This window comes from Aethalodelphis obliquidens, unplaced genomic scaffold, assembly GCF_003676395.1.
Source record: "Aethalodelphis obliquidens isolate GAN/ISIS:26980383/991018 unplaced genomic scaffold, ASM367639v1 scaffold25, whole genome shotgun sequence".
Lineage (NCBI taxonomy): Eukaryota > Metazoa > Chordata > Mammalia > Artiodactyla > Delphinidae > Aethalodelphis > Aethalodelphis obliquidens.
In genome coordinates this window covers 11613198-11620835 of record NW_020837969.1, presented here as the reverse complement: position 1 = coordinate 11620835, position 7638 = coordinate 11613198, and the positions used below count along the sequence as shown (strand labels likewise).

The following is a 7638-nucleotide window of genomic DNA, read 5'->3' as shown; positions in this document are numbered from 1 at the left end:
GATCAAAGCGAAGAGAATCTCATGGGGGTGGGACGGCAGCTTTCACAAGCTCGTTGGGTGATCCTCGCGCACACATCGTGGCGAGCTTGGGAAACGTTCGTTTGGACCAGCAGTTGAAACCGTACTGTGCCTTAGAATCTCCTGAGTAGCTTGTAGATTAGCCGCTGCCCAGACCTCAGCCCCAGAAATTCTGACTGAGAAGCCACAGGTGTGCCTGGGATGCTGCAGCTAAGTAAACGCACCAGATGATTGTAATGTAAGTAGTTTGAGGGCCCGTGCGGAGAAACACGCGAACACAGTTAACCGCACGTGTGCCCCACGGTGGACCTTCCCTCTTCCAAAGGTGAACGTTTCCTGCATAGCTACCTGAGGCTTCAAAACAGGGCTTCTTTTAAAAACAACAGTGGTTGTTTCCGAGTGGTGGAATTATGGATGGTTTGTAGATATTTATTCTTTACGCTTGTCTGTATTTTCTAGTTTTCATTAAGCGTATAGTATATTCCACCTACTGTATTGTTTCAGTAATAAAATAATAGTGATCAATAATTTTAAAATATGATAAAGAGGAATACAACTGAAAAATCTGTCTCCTTTCTAAGCAACAAGTTTAGAAAGACATTCTTGCCCATTTTTTAGAGCTTGGTTCTTGGTCTCCTTTTCCATAGTACTCATGTCATGTGTGTGACATAGATTTCCCAAGGTAGCTCATTACAGCCTATTTAACCAACAGCGGCTGACACAGGTGTTTGATCTTTTGACGTGTGATGTGTCTGCTTTATAAACCGCAAGCTGTGTTGTCCTGGTCCACCTTTTTGTCTTCTATTGTCTTTTGATTTTCTTCTGCTTCTTATTGTTTGTGTTCATATCTCCCTCATTCCTCATCCTCTCCCGCCATCCCCACCTTGAATCTCTAGTTAATACAGGAAAAGCTTCAGGCAAAGCACAGACAATGGTAGCTTTACAAGGCACTAATCCCATTCATGAGAGCTCGACCTTCGGGGTTCAAGCACCTCCCAAAGGCCCCACCTCCTAATGCCATCTCATCAGGCATTAGGATTTCAACTGGTGGATTTTGAGGGGACAAACTTTCAGGCCATAGTAACATCAAACTTTATCAAGTAAATAAGCAACATAATCTGGAAATATCTCCATTTACCAACCCTCCTGGTATATTCCTTCAATTCTGTTGTGAGATCAATAGAATCTTCTGGTCTAGAACATGAACATGCATACTTAACATTTTTTTTATGAAGGATGTGTTTCATTGATTTGTTCATTCATTTATTTATTCAGCAATTATCTAAGTGTCTAGTATGTACCAGGCACTGTCCTGGGAGCCAGGATGCATTGGTGAACAAAAGAGAAAAAAAGAAAATTCTGCCCTGGTGAAGCTTACATCCTGGGGTAATTAATAAATTAATAAATTTATTAATACATTAATAAGGGTGAAAAATAGACCAATGTGAGGGGGTTTCTGAGTGTCTGGGGAACGTTGCAATTTTAACTGAAATACTAAAGGTAGCTCTAATGAGAAGGCAACCTGTGAGTGGAGGCTTGATAAGTTAGGAAGCCATCATATGTAAACGTATGATACTTGCAAGTCACCTGAAGACCCAGCTTTCGCAAGATCTTGTGCAGACACTGTCTACCGGGCAATTTTCCTTCCATGCCAGGATAAGACAAGGCAGAGCAAGGGGGCATTTCACTTGTAACAGCAGGAATCACAGCAAGTCTGTGTTTCCTTCTTATAAATGCCCTTTTAAGGTTTTATAGCTCTAACAACTATTGTAGACAGCACAATTATCCTTCAGTCAATGGAGAAACATCTATATAAAGTAGCTTATTTATTTTCCTCTCAAGATTTTTCTTTAAAATACATGCAATTTCCATGGACCTATGAGGCTCTCTGGCTTAGAACGCTGGCTGAATATTTTCCAACAGTACACTTTTCCTCCCGGTAGGGAAGGATAATATCTTGAAACATGAATCTCCCTGACTTCCGTTTATCTACTCCCTTGTATGTGACTTTGCACTAGTTAGAACATCCATGTTACCTTGAAAAGAAGTAGGAGTTTTAGAGCTGGAATGAGAAGCAGAAGAAAGGGTAAATGTTTGATGTATTTTGCTGCAACAAGTCAACATGAGGCAGTAGAACCAAGAAACAGAAAGTAAGCTCCTGTCTCTAGACTTCGCTGCATCACCGGGGCAACTTGACAGGGTCACTTAAGCAGCACACTAATCCTTGGGATTTCCATCGGCAGCTGCCTACACATCAGACCCATGGGTCACAGAGACGAGAGAGCCCAGCTGTGCACGAAACCTCACCAAGTCCCAGCCAAGTAGCTACACTGGGGACCCTCCACTGCCCTCCACAGCTCTGGACACGTGTAAGTTCCCTCCTCGGTTTGGTTGTGCCTCAAGGTTTCCCCACTGTATCTCTAAAATATGCACCTGGGATTGGGCTCCCTGCCTAAGCATGGTCCTAGCTTTGGCATTTGCTTTTCTTTACTTCTGCCCACTCAGATATAGTAGAGAAGTTCTTCTCGGAAGAATGACTTCAGCAGAGAAGTTGCGGGCGGTTATGTGCCATTCCTTAGGTACTCCTCAAACGCTAGGCTTTCAGTGATGCTACACCCACCCGTGGCTCACGTCACTTATGCTGCTCTGGGTTTCATGTTGCAGTAAAAGCAAAGAGCATTTGTAGAAAGACTGAGCAAAATTGTTGGTATTTTTGCTGTTCTTTGCTTCCCCTGTTCGTGGAGGTGGATTGAGACACCTGGAATGAGGCCCTGTGGGCCAGCAGATAGAAAAAAGGTGAGCCGTCACAGGGCCAGGAAGTGGCTCCTCTGTTTAGACATCTCTATGAGTGTGGGTCCTGGTGTGCACAGAAACAAATTCTGGCCCTCGTACACACCTACTCTCCTGGCTGTGGCTGCCTTTATCAACTCGGTCCCGCAGATGCAGACTCCCTAACGGCGCGAATTCATCCTCTTTCTGTCCTGCCATCCTCAGCATTTCAGATGAAGCTGAGGTTTTCATGTGAACAGAGAAGCTAAATTTCTGTGTTCTGGTTATATAGTTCCACGTGTGCATTAGACACTATTTTCCAACAGATGAGAATCATTTCTGTTGACATTTTCAACCATTCAATTCCACTTGCTTTTCTAAATTAGATTTGCTTTAACTTCATTTTCTCCCAGACATTATTGGAAGAATGATTATGGAGCCCATTAACCATTTCATCATTTTATTGCTGATAGCCAAACCAGAATTAATTTTCCAAAATTATGTAGCACATTACCATAATGATTTACTAAAATCCAGGTGTATTTAAAATACTGCCTTTCTATTGTTTCTGTTTCTTTTCTTTTTCAAAATTTTTTATTTCATTTTATTTATTTATTTATTTATTTATTTATTTATTTAGGCTGCATTGGGTCTTTGTTGCTGCATGTGGGCTTTCTCCAGTTGCGGCCAGCAGGGGCTACTCTTTGTTGCTGTGCGTGGGCCTCTCATCGTGGCGGCCTCTCTTGCTGCGGCTCTAGGTACGTGGGCTTCAGTAGTTATGGCATGCGGGCTCAGTAGTTGTGGCGCACGGGCCCAGCTGCTCCGTGGCATGTGGGATCTTCCCGGACCAGGACTGGAACCCGTGTCCCCTGCATTGGCAGGCAGACTCTTAACCACTGCGCCACCAGGGAAGCCCCTGTTTATTTTCAATTCTATCAAAAAGCAGTAAACTTCTGCTGACAAAATTGCTTGGAAAAACCCAGTTGTTCATCAGGCAATGTTGCTGTTTTCCATTTATTAGGTTTTTACTGTAGCCCTGGTGATGGGGCATCTGTGGCACATTGCCTTCATTTGTACAACTAGTGACCCTAAGCAGAAACTCGGAAAATTCTCATGGCTGGACGTGAGAGGATCTTCTCATGCCTCTCCTTTCGAAGAAGGGTCCCCTTAATAGACTTTGCTCAACTCACTCAGAGGCTGCACCTCTGTGCTTCCTCCCAGGAGGGTATGGTCAGTCGTCCCCCATTCAGCAGAGGGACAGAGTCATGATGGGCAGGAGACCAGGGTGACCTAAGGTGACTGGAAGTCTGGGCCAGTCAGAGAGCAGCCCAGCAATGCTGTTGATAAAAGGCTACAGACACCTTAGCGACCACGCCCAGCCCATGGTGGTCTCGCATTTGGTGGACGTGGGGAGAGGGATCTGGGACTCCCAGGCTCAGAGGACAGCAGACACAGAGACTATCTGCTGTGTTAGGGGAAGAAAACCATGTTTGGCATGGGAGGCTCGGCCCCAGCTCTGCCGTTCCTCCCCCAGCTGAGTCTTGAAGGTGTGGCCTTATCTACAAGGACAGATTAGGCTCCACGCAGAGTCCTCTCTTGGTTCTAACAATCTATCGAAGTTTATGCCATTGCTTGGATCTCACAGAAAGCGATATAGAACCAAGAGAAGCACATGCCAGCTTGGAAATAACCATGCAGAGGACGAGCCAACTTCAATACCACATCTGAGGTGACTCTGAAGGGGACTTGTTCCCAGTGTTCCAGCCGTGGTCGTGTTGTGTAGATCAAACGATGTTGGCTGGCCGGGCAGCCAGCCTCTCCTTCCCCTCTCCACCGAGAACTCTACTTTCAGGGCTCTGTAAAGTGTCAGACCCTAGTCCCTGCCTTCAGAGAGCTCATGGTCTTCACGCAAAGCTGAGATGTTTCTGTAAGTCGAGGGCAGGGCGAGCTGGGATATAATTAACTGAAAGAAGTTACAGGAAACTGTGGTTGGCTAGTGACTGGTAAAGATTCAAGCACTGGAGGGCTGGGGGAAAGAGGATCACCTAAAACAGGCATCTCAGGGGGGCGCCCCCCAGGGAGGTGGACATGCAGTGATGGCGTCAGACAAGCCAAGTCACATCCTGGATCCACGTCTGCCTACTTGTGGGGTCCCAGCAAGGTTACTGAGCTTTCTCGAAGCCTCGGGGCCTCATCTTCAAGACACAGTAATAACAGGATTGACCTTTTAGGGTTATTTGGAGCATAAGGCAAGCAGAGTGCTTGAGCACAGCCTGGTGTGCAGTGAACAGTAAGTAAAATTTAGCCATTTACACCATCACTGTCATTATCAAAGCTGTCATTGTTATCAGCATATAAAGAGAGGGTTGGTCTGAGCCTTGAGGAGTGGGGTCATGTGGGCAGGCTGGGAATAACTCGGGACTTCATGGAGATGCTCCCTTGAATTCGTGGGTGGAATTTTAAGACACCAGAAGTGGGAGAGACTTAGAGATTTACCGTTTTTGTCTCTAGATTGAAGTGCCTACTTTCTGAGATTTACGTTAGAGGAAAGGGAGCATGGCTCTAAGAGATGTTACCGAAAACATCTGCCCTGTTAGAGGCCATATTAAGTTATGAAACTATGTTTTTCCCCCTCACCTGCCAAAGTGAATTTTAGTATCTTCTTATGACTGCTCAGGCTAAAGTGATCTCCCTGCCCCTGTGACCCCCATCAAAGTTCACGTGTGCGAATGACCTGGCCCTTCCTTGAGGTCTTTTGAATTTTCGTTTAAATGTTTGATTGCTAACACTTCTTACATGTATTTCCTGCCTCAATCACAGAGCACAAGCTCCTAGCGGACAGGGAAGGTTTCTACATTTCTGCAGTTCCCACAACTCTTAATATGATTCTGGGTGTGGGGTAAGCCCTCAACATATTTGCTGGTTGTTTGATTTTTTTAATTCAATATGTTGCATAAAATTTGGCCAGGAATATGTCAGATAGAAATGTTCCTCCCAAAGAAAAAATATGTATTGGCTTAGCGAGGTTTAACATACTTGCAGTGAAATGCTCAATGATATTTAACACAGGCATAGTCTCATCCCAAACTACGCCAGACACTCTCATCACCCCAGAAGGCTGCCCTGTCCCTACCCTGGCCCCGCAAAGCCACCACGGGCGTGGTTCTATCACATTTCACACGAATGGAGTCACACGGCATATACTTCTGTGTCTGCGTTCCTTCACTAAGATACTATTCTTGACAAGCGTCCACGTTGTCGCACGTATCAGCGGCTCATTCTCTTTCCACGGCTTGAATATTCCAGTCTGTTAGTCCACTTCCTTGCAAACAGATATCTAGGTTGTTCCAAGGAATAAACTGCTACGAACATTATTGTACACGCTCCTCGTGGCCCTGTTTTCATTTATCTTTGATAAATACCTAGGGTGGAATGTGCTGGGGCATCTGTATTAATGTAAACATGTCCATGAGTGGAGTTTGAGACAGCCTTGATACAGAGCAGGGCCCAGTGGGGTTCCTGGGCACAAAATCCTTCCTGTGTCCCCATTTCTTTGATTATAGGAAACAGGCTTCAGTCAGCCTCCATGACCTTCCATGAGTTCCATGGGGCAGATTCAAGCAGTTGTTAATTAGGGAAGGGAGGGGGACTCAAGAGAAACAATAGAGCAGCCTTGGGGCAGGGTCCTGGTTCCCCATCAAGGAATACACAGAACAACGTCTTTGAGCTGTTTTGCAGGTACTGAGACCCCCACCAGGTGGGAGAAGTTAACGGTTAATGGCATGCTGCCCACAGAGGCCGGATTCGGCTTCAGCTCTGCGCCAGGTGAACAGAGAGGGTTTGGAGCTGGGTGAGGAGTTGTGGGCTTGCAAACTGGCTGCTCTCAGGATGAAGCCTGATGACGACATGTCTTGTCAGGCAAGTACAGAGTTTCAAAAGTGGAGGGATGAGGTGCCTGCAGGTGGCTGTGCAGTCAGCCTTCCCATCCCTCTGTCCCACGCTTACCACGTGCTCCTGGCCACCTCTTAGTTCAGGATCCTAAGATTCTATTCCGATTCCTATTTGAAAGATAAGGAGGCCCAAGACCGAGAGGAGATCTGAAACAAGCCAGCAAACACAAGCTATCTCCTCTTCTGCCCTGGCCATAGATGCCTGCTGGCCTGGAGGCATCTGTCAGAGAGGTGCTTTTGCCCCAGGCCTCTCCATATTTTGTATGTCTTTATAGCCATCACCCCATTTTCTCACTGTGTATTTGCCATCCTATATCTGCCTCGAACAGTGAGCTCCTGAAAATCAGGGATTTCAACTTCACATCCTCACCGCCTGCCATGGTACCCAGCATGTGGTCTGTGTGGTCACCCTAATGTACCTACTGCTCTACCAAGTCTGCACCAAGGTGACAGGGTTTTGTTTGGGTGGTTTGGTTTGGTTTTTATTTTGCACCCCAGTATTATCATTGCATAGAAAATAGAATTAGTCTTCATGTGTTGTATAAAGATGCCATTAAACATCTTATGTGTTCCAGACAGGGTGGAGCATGGAAAAAGAGACAATTCTCTGAGCCTGGATGGAGCAAAGCTGAGCTTGTCTCCAGAGGATCAGGGACACACTCCCCAGCGGTGTAGCAGCCTTCAGGACACATGGGGGCCCCGTGCTGGCCGCACCCCAAGCCCCCGGTGAGGCATGGAGGCACCAGCACGCCTGTGACCAGTGACTGCCCCAGCTCACCGCTACAGCGGACCCCAACTTTGGGGAGGGGCTGCAACAATGTGTTTAAGTGTCCCCAAATCCTTGGATCAAATCACAATTGGATTATTTTTAGGAAAATAAAGAACTCGAAATTCTCCATCA

At 46.2% G+C, this 7638-nt stretch overlaps 1 long non-coding RNA gene across 1 annotated transcript; it reads left to right on the top strand.

The window, feature by feature from the left end:
• Positions 1 to 6458: 6458 nt before the first annotated feature.
• LOC113628742 (uncharacterized) lies at positions 6459 to 7638 on the top strand. Its single transcript, XR_003436214.1, has 2 exons — positions 6459 to 7183; positions 7313 to 7638. It is a non-coding gene; the product is annotated as an uncharacterized LOC113628742 (long non-coding RNA).